Genomic DNA, 13878 nt, shown 5'->3' on the forward strand with positions numbered 1-13878 from the left:
AAAGTAGTGAAAAGGAAGTCTCAGCAGGCAAGATGGCAAAGTTTTTAGTGAGAAAATTAGGTTGGACAGGATACACGCATAGTACAATCTAGCAAGCAATCGATAATGTAAAATTTGGTATTTAGATGGCATCCTTTAGTCTAAGAACTCAAGTTTCTTTCCAGACACAAAGTACTCTTAACAACATTCATGTGGGTCAAGAACCAAGCATTGCTGGATCAGACTTGCAAAGGAGAAAATAAGAAAGCTATCTTTGTCAAATAGAAACACTGTCAACCAGGATCTTTAAAACTAAATCTAGCCATCCACACAAGCTAAATGACATTAATATGATAAAAACAGGTGGTCCTAGGATGTTAAGGTATGGCAAACAGAGAGGATTGAGAGCACATTAAGTGGCAATGGGCTTGAACCCCAGCAGCTATGGTTTTGACTCATGTAGAAATCACATACAATATTTTTCCCACAGTATTGGTTTGATATTTGTGGATATTAAAAGTCAAGACAAAAGAGGACTTTGTTTTTGGTACTATTTCTAACAGAAATCTCCCAGCACACACACATACATACATACACATGCCCAAAATCACTTAAGTGTGTCACCTTTAGAATAAAACAAATACTTAAATGTACAAGATTATAACAGTTAGAAAATAATCAAACATCATTACAAAATGGAAAAATTCATCAAATATATAAGCGAGGATTCTCGCAAAAGTAATTAAATAGTTTTATTGACTTATAAAAAGACTAGTGTTATTTATTGCAGTATTTAGAGTTCTTAGTTAAACTTTACGATGAATAACAATAAGCTCTCAGATAAATGATAAACAGATTTCTTATTTTTAAAAATGCTGTTTCCTATTCTACCTTATTATTGTAACATTAAAAAATATTATAACATCTAAATGAGTAAATGCCCACTCACTGTTCTCCTTTTCCAAAATCAATAAAACCTCATTTCATCATTAATTATAGCGAATATGTAAACTCTTTTAGAAATAATTATTTTGTCCTATATTTAAAAAATGGCTCCTTACCTTTGGAAAATAACATATAACTCTCACCACTTTTGCAAATGATATAGTATTGATCAACTTATTCTATATAAGGATGTGAGGGGTTTTTTCAGCTTTATTGAGGTATGATGAACAAATAAAAGTTGCCTATATTTAGGGCATACAATGTGATGTTTTAATATATGTATACATTGTGAAATGATTACCACAATCAAGTTAATTGGCATATCCATCACCTCACATAGTTACCATTTTTGTGTGTGTGTAGTGAGGACACTTAAGATCTATTCTCTTAGCATATTTCAAGTATACATTACACTAACTATAGTCACCATAGTGTTCATCAGTTCTCCAGTACTTATTCATCTTACAGCTGAAGGTTTGTATCATTTGACCAATAGCTTTCCTTTTCCCCCACCCCACAGCCTCTGAGAACCATGATACTTCTCTGTTGAATACGAGTTTGACTTTTTTTAGATTCCATATATAAGTGAGATCATGCAGCATTTGTCTTTCTGTGTCTGGTTTATTTCACTTAATATAATGTCCTCAAGGTTCATGTGTGCTGTTGCAAATGGTAGGATTTCCTTCTATTTTAAAGCTGAAGAGTATTCCATTGTATGTATGTATATATCACATTTTCTTTAACCAATATCTGTCAATGGAGACTTAGGTGGATTCCACATCTTGGCTACTGTGAATAGTGCTACAATAAACACGAGAATGCAGATATCTATTTGACACATTGATTACATTTCTTTTGGATATGTACCCAGAAGTGGGATTGCTAGATCATATGGTAGTTCTATTTTTAGTTTTTTGAGGAACCTCCATAGTTTCCCATAATGGTTGTACAATGGTTGTACTTTCCCACCAACAAGGGTTTGTTTCTCTCTACATCCTTGCTAACACTTGTTGTCTCTTGACTTTTTGATAACAGCTCTCCTAACAGGTATGAGGTGATATCTCATTGTGATTTTAATTGTCATTTCCCTGATGATTAGTGACATTAAGCATCTTTTCATATAACTGTTGGCCATTTGTACGTCGTCTTTGGGAAAATGTCTGTTCAGGTCCTTTGTCCATTTTTAGATGGAGTTTGGTTTTTTTTGCTATTAAGTGGAATTCCTCATATATTTTGGATACTATATATCCAATAAGAATGTGTTCTGAAGACCATTATTTCATGTATTCACTAAATTTCTTCAGAAATCTTCTCTCCCAAAGAGCTAATATTATTTACAGAAACTTTCCACTTATAGTATTAACATTATGTAATTAAATACTGAGAGCTCAAATGAGAAAAACAGCAATACAAAAATTGTCAATGCATTTCTGTTTTATGGTTCTAGAGTAAAATCTCTGTAATCTTTGCAACCCAATGACTTACCCTCTCACTATCTGTAGAAAACTGTGGATAAAATCAATACTGAGAAAAGATTAGGGCCGGGCGCGGTGGCTCAAGCCTGTAATCCCAGCACTTTGGGAGGCCGAGACGGGCGGATCACGAGGTCAGGAGATCGAGACCATCCTGGCTAATACGGTGAAACCCCGTGTCTACTAAAAAATACAAAAAAAAACTAGCCGGGCGATGAGGCGGGCGCCTGTAGTCCCAGCTACTCAGGAGGCTGAGGCAGGAGAATGGCGTGAACCCGGGAGGCGGAGCTTGCAGTGAGCTGAGATCCAGCCACTGCACTCCAGCCTGGGCGGCAGAGCAAGACTCTGTCTCAAAAAAAAAAAAAAAGAGAGAGAGAGAGAAAAGATTAGGAATGCCAATAGAAATATTTTTTAAAAGCCTGTTTTTTTTTATTTTGATTTGTTTTACTTGGAGACAGGGAAAGGTGTTCTAGATGTTGTGGTAATTTCATGTGGTAGAACACACACACACTCACACAAATACACACAGACACATACACGGTTTTGGAAAGGAACTTACAATACTTGTGTTGTATCCACTGAAGTGGATTAACAAAATAAAGATAGATGGCAATGAATTAATCTAACACCCAACTCTAACACTTTACAGGTATGTTTCCATTACACACTTCTCTACCGTACTAATTCAGCAAACTTGACGTTGATCACAAAAACATATGCATATATTCAACACTATCTGCTGCATAAGTACAATTCAGGGGAAAGGAGATAGCCACAACGGGATGTCAGTAATGAAAGTTCATTTAGGGTAACACTCCTCTAACAGAGAAGGGTAATGACTTGGGTGGCCCAGTTTCTGACCCAGTAGTATTTGCCAAAATCCAAATGATACTTCAAAATATTTTTCCAAAACCAGAGTGGCACAATGCATACAGCCTCAGGTGGAGTAACTTGGTTATGATTTATGTATCTTTAAAGTAAGTTTTCAACTTGAACTAAAAATCAATTTAGGTTGTACAAACAGACTTTTCATTTGCCCTTTTTCTGTCAGTAAAATTGTAAACCAACAGGGAAAAACAAGACTTTCAATGTGCCCAGCAGGGAAAGAAGAATGTAGCATTCTAAATACACATAGCTAAAAATATACAGGAAAATCAAACGCCATGCTTTGAAACATACATCAGAAGTACTAAACTTTCCAGAAAACTGTTGCCCATCCTTACCAACCAAATTCTTCACTCCCAAACCCTAGATTCAGCTGAGAAGCTTGAGATTGCTCGTGATCAGGATGTATAAACAAGGTTATAAATATGTCAAAACTACATAACAATCACGCATTTTAGGCTGCCCATCTCTGGGAGAAGGAAAGAAAACATTGGATCGCGATGATTCAGAATCATTTAATGCACTGTTTTGACAAATTTCAAATTCTTAAAGTAAAAGAAAACCTCTTAATAAAACAGAAATGAAGACAAAAATACAACTAAGCAACAAAGAGTATAATGGAAGATATTTGAAGGTATTTTGACATTTCCCCCCAAACAATACTCTTTTTGTAAGCTAGAGCAAATATATTCATGAAGTGAGGAGAGAAAACACGAAAATGTTTTCGAAAGTAAATAAATTGTTTCAAAATCATACCAAGCAGCATATTTCCAACATTAGCATTAAGACACAAATGTAACTAAAAACAAAAAACGAAAATGAAAGGAAGCAAAAAAATTAGCATAAAGCATTTTTCCCATATTTTAACAGCCATAAATGTTCAATAAACTCAAAAGGGGCCATACAAAGAAGCAAAATAGCCATAATGATATTTCACTCCCTTTTTAGTCTTTAATTTACTGGCAAAGTAATGGATGTTGAGTAGTTAATGAAATTAACCAACATCCCAGGAAAAGAAACTCAAAGAATAATTATACATATAGTTACGCAATCCCACTTCCCAAATGCTCCAGGACATTCTAAAATTAAAATTCTCTATCATCAAACAGGCCAAAACAGATAACAGTTCCAATTTTTACTTGGAATATATAGCATGCTGTGAGATTTAAAGAGATAGTGTTTGACAGTGTTTTAATTTTATGAGATGCTATACTAGTGAAAATATAAAGTAAAAAAATATATATATAAATGTATAATTCATGGTCTTACAGTTGTTTATCCTTAAATCAATTAAAATATTATATGTGTGTGTGCTTTGCTTGTGTTTTTGTTTTGCTATGTAGCATTAACCAGCTTTATAAAATGTGTTCAACAAAAGAAATACAATAATGTTAATAATCTAGTTCGGACGTTTCCATTTTATCTCATTAAGCTAGTTTCAAGAGCTAAAGAAAGTGTCCCTATTTCTCTTTACTTTCCAATAATAAAAATAATAATAAAGCTTATAAGCATTTTGATAAATTTTGATTAAAATATGTCTTGGTTTCAAGAAAAGTTAGTCACTATCTACATTCGTAATTCACAAATGTTACGCAAAAGACTAAAGGAAAAATTTGCTGTAGTTTTGTACAAGAAACTGAAAACAGAAGAAACTAAACCACAACATACCATTCCCTCTTTAAAGGATTTTGCAAACATGTAAAGTAGGTTTATTTATAAATACTTGTAAAGTAGGTTTCAGAGCCAGAATGAGAAACAAGGGCAATCAAGGGGTTTGCAAATAATTCAGAAAAGCATGTAAGAAAGAAACTACAAGTATCGGTTCACCTTGTGGATCACTGTAGAAAGTAGGGATTTCGATGGGCTTGTAATTCTTGACAAGCATCGGTATAAATGTATACAAGAGGCAAGGCGATTTCACAGTTGTTAGGTTTGGTTTTGTTTGTTTCGGTTTTGTGTTTGGGGCAAGTATCATGTGTGGCATACTTTAAAGCCAAATAAAGGTTTGTGCTATTAAAAGGTAATGAATTTAATTGCTCTTTAATACAGATAGAAATAACAGAGCATAGAAACAAGGAGAGATGTACAGTGCTATTCACTTGCAAAATTCTTGGTGAACCTCCCTCCTTCTTCAGCAGAGGGCACTCTGCAATGAAAAGTGTCTGGAAGCTGAGGATGCTATCTTTTCAATGTAATATCCAAGAATACAGTCACAATGTAATATCAAGAATACAGCAAAAGAACTGCCTTCCCACTTTAACTTGTCTATCTATGGGAAACTCAAATGGTCATGCTACAGTGCTTAGATAGGGGTGAATACACACCTATTCATGATTAGCTTGTAGCTCGCTCTCCACCCCAGTGTTACCCAAACTACCCAAACCGCCTTCTTCCTTCTTGGTCTATTATGAGGATCTATGTGTAGCAAAGTGATCAATCCTATGAATGTTGAGAAATCACTACAAATTGCTGAAAATATCAATGTTCTGGCATGAAAACCCCTTATTTAAAAATTGACAATTTCAAATGGAAAACACTCTAGAATTAAACCTTCCTTTCTGCTCCAAAACAATACTGAAGATAGAATACCCCTTCCTTCTACTTTCCCAGCCCCATTGCATGATTACAGTTATCATGGTCCAGGAGCCTCCGTTGTCTAAACAGTTGGGACCATAGAGAATGCTGTAGAAATGAAAGCATACTTAACAGAATAGACTTTAACCAAGGCTCAGGTTCTGCCACTTATTTAGCTTGCAATTCCTTGGTTCCTTATTGCTAAATTAGTACCTAGCAGATATGAGAAACTAAATGAGATGATGTATGTCAAGCATTCAGTGTTTGGTGTAGCAAGCACTCTGGACATTTCAGTTCTTATCATCATCAATAATAATGGTATTTTTCTGTCAATGACATATACTTCTCATCATTTTATTACTTTCTACTCTTAGAACATATTCACTTTGTCAGTTGTACTTCAATAAAGCTGAAAAATGAATCTATTCACTTGTTTTGATTTTTTAGAATCATAAAAGTAATATATAAACAATTTAACAGTAAAGGGTCTAAATAAGGATTAAAAGTCCCACCCCCCTCCTCTCCTCTATTCCCACTTTATTGAGACAATATTGCTAAAATATGGCACTGGAAATTTAGAGCTTATCCCCCATAAATATATGTGTGCATACTGATAATATACATATGTATATCTTATCCCCCATAAATATGTGGGTATATTGATAATATACACACATATATAACAATAATATATATCTTTTCTTCAACTTGTTCTTTTCCCTTAAAAAAAAACTTATTTCAAACATCTTTCATGTTAGTACATATAGTACTATCTTGTTATTTTTAACAGGTGTATAGTATTCCATGCCCTGGCTGGACCATGATTTGTTTAAACAGTCCTCCATTAATAAATATTCAGGTTATTTCTATGTCTGTATTGTAAATAATTTTTCAAAGAGCATTCTTTCACATAAACCTTTGCATATATGTGTATATATATCCATAGAACTAATTCTTAGCAATGAAATTGCTAGGTCAAAAGTCAAGTTATTTTTAAAGATTTTTGACATACACATTTTGCCAAATTGGTCTACAAACAGTATATATCAGCTTATATACCTACTGACCACTTACAAGAAAAATTACATATTTACTTTACTAGCACTCTTTGTTACTGTACAGTTATTTGGAGGATATAAGCTATATCCCAAATTAAAATGCAAAGTCATATAAGAGCAAGAACACTACCTTTCCTATTATATATCCTTTCCCATACACACACAATGCCTGATAGACTAACCTATAGGAGCCCTCCAGATTTGTTGATCTAGTGAGTGGTGAGTGGAAACATTGGAGAAATTAGAGAGGTGAGTGGATTCTATAGGATATCCAGGAAAACAAAGCCATTTTACTGTTTTCTTGCATCTTATCCATAGGAATATTATTTGCCAACGGCTTCAGAAAATTGTTCTCATAAAGGATATGGTGCATAAATAAACCTCTTTTCAAACTCAAGGTTTATCATGCATTCTTTATGTCACTGTAGTGAACTAAGTCTTCAGGTGGTGGCACCTTGGTGGCTTCAGAAGTCTTACCAAGACTAAATTACTCCCCAAAATTTTGGGATGGGGAAATTATTATCAATTAATGCAATTAGGATCAATCTGAAAGCTAGCATGAGGTACCATTTGAATAGTTCAAACCCCAGTAATTCAGATTTGGCAAAAAGTTAAATGGAGCACCAAAAATAGGCCACAGAATTGTCTGCGGGTATTACAGAACATTTCAGTAATATTGGGTATAGTACAGTGCTGTTCTACCAATTACATGAGGTGGCAGCTAATGGTTTAGGGAGCTATGGTATTTGGTGACAAGCCACAGCACTTAAAATGCCAGCTATTAATTTTGTTGTCTATTATTTATTTTAAATATTAGTCAGAGAATGTCAACTGGACTTCAGGCTATTAGAAATCCTCTAGATAGTATAATTTCTATGAAAGGAAATGTACCTATCAGTTTGTCATTTAACAAAATTTGTCACTTCTGAATGGTGGTAAGGGGTGAGATGTTTTGAGTCTTCCAAGAGCACTTATTGACGTTCTCCCATTACCTTCAGGTTGAAAATTCTGCAAGCATTCTTCTTTGAGGCATTTTCATGTAGAATCAATGGCACTTAACACACACTACTACCAAGGAATTGAAATTGACATTTTTGAGCTCCTAATATGTCCCTAACACCACCACAGGCTCCCCATGCATATTGTTCATTGTTCATTTAACCCTTACCACAACCTCGCCAAATAGGTACTATTATTGTATACGTTTTATGTATGTGGAAGTGGACACAGAGAATGCATGTAACTTCCTCAGGGATTCAAAGCTAGTTATCTGCCTCCAAAGCTTATGTTCTTTCTACTATACTGCTGGTTTTTGTGCAACTATCAAAACTTCAAGAAAATGTTTTCAGATAAGAGCCTAAGCAAAAAAGAGACAGCATTTTAATCTCTGGGAATTTTTAGCAATGAAATGAGCCAGTTCTCCCAATCAAGAAGGAATGATAAGGAATGATGAATGCAATTGTCCAATTTACAAACAGGCACAAGAACACTGCACATCATTAGTTGATTCTGGATTGCTTATACTGACAGAACAGAGCAGACATGTAGACAATCTGGGAATACAGACCTTTTAAAAATGATATTTTACCTTGAACTGTATTCTTTTCTCACTTGAGTTATTGTAGTAAGGTTCAATTCCTTAGATGTTAGCCTCTGAAACATTATGTTAAAAGGGAAATTTATCCCATGCTGGACAGACCAGATTCCCATTAGGACAAACTGTACTTGCCATTCTAGCCTCTGCTTGATTTCTTCTAAAATCAGATCATATGCTCAGGCTGATGTCACAGACCAGTGAGAACAAAATACCTACATCTCAAAACTCACCTGATTTTAGGAACATAAAGGAAAGTCAAGCTAGAACATAAGCAAAGTAATTATTGGAAAAAGAAGGGGAAAAACACAATCAATAGGAGAAAATAGAGGGACTGTGTTTGCAGCTTGAATGAGATAATAAACAGGAACATACTTATTAAGTACTAAAATGTAATATACTTTGTTATTCAGTATATGGGTTTTTTTTTTAAGGTAAAAGTAAAGACAAAGAATTCCACAGGCAAAATTTTACACAAAACCACACGGCAGATAATTGGAAGTTTGACCGCACAACTTCAAAAATTGGTAGCAGATCAAAGATTTCAGAGTCTGGTATACTATACCCAGTTCTCTGACCCACACTTCTTAGGAACACAAACTCCATTTATGTTCCTCAGGGACTGAAATGATTTTATCCAAAGATAAAATGATAATCCTATATATAAGTTGTATATTGTTTCTAAATTGCCACATTAGCCTTTTAAACGTTATTTTTTTAAAAAAATTATATATAATAGCCAGGCATGGTGGCTCACGCCTGTAATCCCAGCACTTTGGGAGGCCGAAGTGGGCAGATCACAAGGTCAGGAGATCGAGACCAGCCTGACCAACATGGTGAAACCCCGTTTCTGCTAAAAATACAAAAATTAGCTGGGTGTGGTGGCGCATGCACCACCACTGGAAGAGGCTGAGGCAGGAGAATCACTTGAACCCGGGAGGCGGAGGTTGCAGTGAGCTGGGATCATGCCGCTATACTCCAGCCTGGGTGACAGAGCGAGACTCCATCACAAAAAAAAAAAAAAAAAAAAAAACTTTATATAATAATAAAGAACTCAACAAAAGAGAATTTTAAGTATAGATGCTAACTTCAATACCAATATGAGTAAAGTTAGCAATATTTTCTTCACTCCTAGTTTATTCCTTTACAAATAGAATGTTCTTATTAACTCAGGCACTATTTATTACACAATTATAAAAAACAAATAATTTTATGTCAGCAAGTGGTTTAGAAAGATATTCACTGAGTACTCATCATGAACACGGCATTTCACTAGGTACTTTATATCCATTATTTTCTTCAATACTTGCAACTCTATAAGGAAACTATTAATATCCACCATTTGGGGAACGAGGAAGATGAGTTTGGAAGAAGTTAAGTACCATGCTCCAGTGATATCTCCAGCAAATGGCCACCTGGGTTACTTCTACTACACCACATGGACTCGTCTTCATAAGTTCAGAAATGAGAGGCACCAGCTGGGAGTAAGAAACATAGGTTTCAACCTCTAGTCTACTATGTCATAGCTGCATTATCTTTAGGAAAATAATTAACCCGTTTTTCCATTTCCTCTTCTCTAAAATGGGAAGAACAGTAAATGTAATTCTTAGAATAGGTGCAAAAATTAAAGGAATATGTGCTTAACATATGCCAGTTGATATTACTAATTTCCAAAGAGAATTATATGCTACCTATGTACAGTACATATACAAAAATAAATTGAATACATTTGGGCAGGGGGCATAGTGACACGGAATAAAGAAATAGCAATAAAAAAGGTCAAAAGTCAAGTGAGACTATCAGCTGTGTAGAGGCCAAGGCAACATTTTTATCACTCTCTTTCTCAAAGAACAGAACCTACATCAGTTGCTTCACAGAAAAGCTCAGCAGAGGATTGAAATAATGTAGTTCAGGTGTTCTGACTCTCTATGGTTTAACCCAGTGGTTCTCAAAGTGTGGTCCCCAGCATCAGCATTACATGAGAATTTGTTGAAAATGTAAATTCGCAGGCATCACCCTAGGCCTACTGAGTCAGAAACTGGGGGTGGAGCCCCGAAATCAGTGTTTTAAGCCCTTCATGTGATTTGGATGCTCACTCAAGTGTGAGAGCCACTCTTCTAACCTGACTCAAGTACAGGTAGGACCTGGAATATGTCAGAGAAGTGGTAGCAGTGGGAGGCTGAGTTTTCAGAGCCTACAATTCTGGCCATCTCCTATGGACAAAAAGAAAACTGCCCTAAAGGAGAATTCTATATGAGGAAATATGGCCACTCAATTCGCCTTCTGAGATGTTAGCTACAAAACACACCTCTAAGTTTACCAGTCAAATGAGCCTGCTAAATGCAATCATAATATTGACTGCTTAAAGATGAGAATGTTTGCCAATGATAATGTTTTTATTATAGAGAAAATTAGGTATTTCCTTCCCAACCCATAAATGGGGGTTTCAGACAGTGACTGACTTCCAAAGAGTAGAATACGGGAGGGGTTGGGGAAGAGTCATTTTACAGTGGAGAAACCAGACAAGCACTACCTCAAGCAATCAAAGTTAACATCAACTGCGATAAGTCGAGTTGATTATATGTACTCTTGATAGGAAAATGGCACTTCACCTCTGTGGTCTTCTCTTCAAGAACCTATAACCGTAGCCTTCCCATCATACAAATCCCAACCGAGGGACATTCTACAAAATACCTGACAAGTACTCCTCAAACTGTCAAGGTCACCAAAATCAAGGGAAGTCAGAGACACTGTCTCAGGCTAGAGACATGATGACTAAATGCAATGTGGTATCCTGGATAGAAACCTGGAACAGATAAAGGACATTCAATTTAAAACAAAAACAAAAATCTAACTAAATCTGAATAAAGTATGGGCTTCAGGTAATATTAATATATGAATACTGGTTCATTAGTTGTGAAAAATGTGCCATACTAATATGCACATACTAAGATACTAACAATAGGAGAAAGTAGATGTGGGATATCTCCATGCCATGGTTTCACCTTTCCTATAAATCTAAAACTATTCTAAAATTTTCAATTTATTTTTAAAATTCAGTTTTTCTTCCTGATAGTAAGTAGCTATCCAAATTGATTGCATGCCAGGTGTTCTCCTTAATAATGAAAATAGACCTACAGGAAAGTATATGTCTCAGAAAAAAAAAAAAATGGTTGTTCTTTCCACAAATTCTGAAGTATTCTTAACACCTTCTACACTTTCTAATACCTTCTAAATGTTACATGAAGTAGCAGTAACGTTTTGGAATATTATTGTCCCTTTATTCTCTCTAGCTGATCATGAATCTTCACTTTTCCCTGTTTGAAATGACTTATTGCCTGTTTTTCCATATCTGCTTAAGTGAGCAATATTGTAAGTTTCAATGAATTGTATCTTCAACCTGAACATTCAGTTTCCAATCCTGGACCTTTTGCTTAATAAACCTAAATGATTATATTTAACATGAAGCACTCAGCTTCCTTTTAATTATCTTGAGAACTCTAGAAGAGAATTCGAACCACTTTGTTCCAGACGATCTTAGACTAAAGCAGAAATTCATCCTCCAGCTGTTTGTAGAACCATACGTTGTAGAAGTAGCTATAAAAGGAAACTAAACAATCAAGAATTTTAGTCGTTTTGCAAAGAAAATGTGGATGGGAAATTCTATACAGTTTATTAAATAAGAAACAAAAATAAAAGCCATTTATGGAATACTTGGCTCCAAATTAATAGAAGTCCATGGAAGCAGCACGTTGTAAAATTATGGTAAGAGGCGGATTTAACAAAGGGAAATACCACTCTAAGTATAAATCAGGGAGATTTTTATCACAGAACAACTAGTAAAAACAGAACCAGCTTTAGGTATTTATCCAAGCACTACAGACAAAACATGGTAAGTCAAAATAAACCAATTGTTCCCTCTCATCCAGGAAAACACATTACTAAGATCCAGAAGTTTGTCTTTATGAAGAGTGGCATAACTTTAGAGTTCCAGTAAGTTCTCTGCATATCCAACTAGGCAAATGAACAATTTTTGAAAGTTACACTCCAATGGAAAGATTATCTGACTGATTTAGGAGATCTAGCTCTACTACTAATTAACTGATGAAATCAGGCAACTACCCTAATAAACAGGAGTTTTTCACTTCTCAGGAAAATAATCTGTGTACATTTGAACAGCAGCTCACAATTCCCAATACATTTTTTGTATACTGTCTCATTTGAGCCTTACAATAAAGCAATAAAATTAACAGCGCAGGGATTATCTTCCTTTCACAGATGAAGAAATGCAGTTTAAGAATTTATGTAATTTGGGAGCAAGATGGCCGAATAGGAACAACTCCAGTCTCCAACTCCCAGCGCGAGCGACACAGAAGACCGGTGATTTCTGCATTTTCAACTGAGGTACTGGGGTCATCTCACTAGGGAGTGCCGGACAATCGGTGCTGGTCAGCTGCTGCAGCCTGACCAGCGAGAGCTGAAGCAGGGCGAGGCATCGCCTCACCTGGAAGCGCAAGGGGGAAGGGGGATCCGTTTTCCTAGCCAGGGGAACTGAGACACACAACACCTGGAAAATCGGGTAACTCCCACCCCAATACTGCGCTGTAAGCATACAGGCATTCCAGGAGAATATATCCCACACCTGGCCGGGAGGGTCCCACGCCCACGAAGCCTCCCTCACTGCTAACACAGCAGTCTGCCGCGATCTATCCGCAAGGCAGCAGCGAGGCTGGGGGAGGGGCGCCCGCCATTGCTGAGGCTTAAGTAGGTAAACAAAGCCGCTGGGAAGCTCGAACTGGGTGGAGCTCACAGCAGCTCAAGGAAGCCTGCCTGTCTCTGTAGTCTCCACCTCTGGGGACAGCGCACAGCTGAAGACCAACAGGGGAAGTAGCGGGAGCCGGTGCAGACGCGAACGACTCTGTCTGACAGCTTTGGGGAGAGCCGCGGATCTCCCAACGCGGAGGTTGAGATCTGAGAACGGACAGACTGCCTGCTCAGGTGTGTCCCTGACCCCTGAGTAGCCTAGCTGGGAGAAATCCCCCACTAGGGGCAGTCTGACACCCCACACCTCACAGGGTGGAGTACACCCCTGAGAGGACACTTCCAAAGGAAGAATCAGACAGGTACACTCGCTGTTCAGCAATATTCTATCTTCGGCAACCTCTGCTGCTGATACCCAGGCAAACAGGGTCTGGAGTGGACCTCAAGCAATCTCCAACAGACCAACAGAGAGTCCTTCTGACTGTCAGAAGGAAAACTATCAAACAGGAAGGACACCTATACCAAAACCCCATCAGTTCGTCACCACCATCAAAGACCAGAGACAGATAAAACCACAAAGATGGGGAAGAAGCAGGGCAGAAAAGCTGGA

The sequence above is a fragment of the Rhinopithecus roxellana genome, chromosome 7 (genome assembly GCF_007565055.1).
Source record: "Rhinopithecus roxellana isolate Shanxi Qingling chromosome 7, ASM756505v1, whole genome shotgun sequence".
Classification (NCBI taxonomy): Eukaryota; Metazoa; Chordata; class Mammalia; order Primates; family Cercopithecidae; genus Rhinopithecus; species Rhinopithecus roxellana.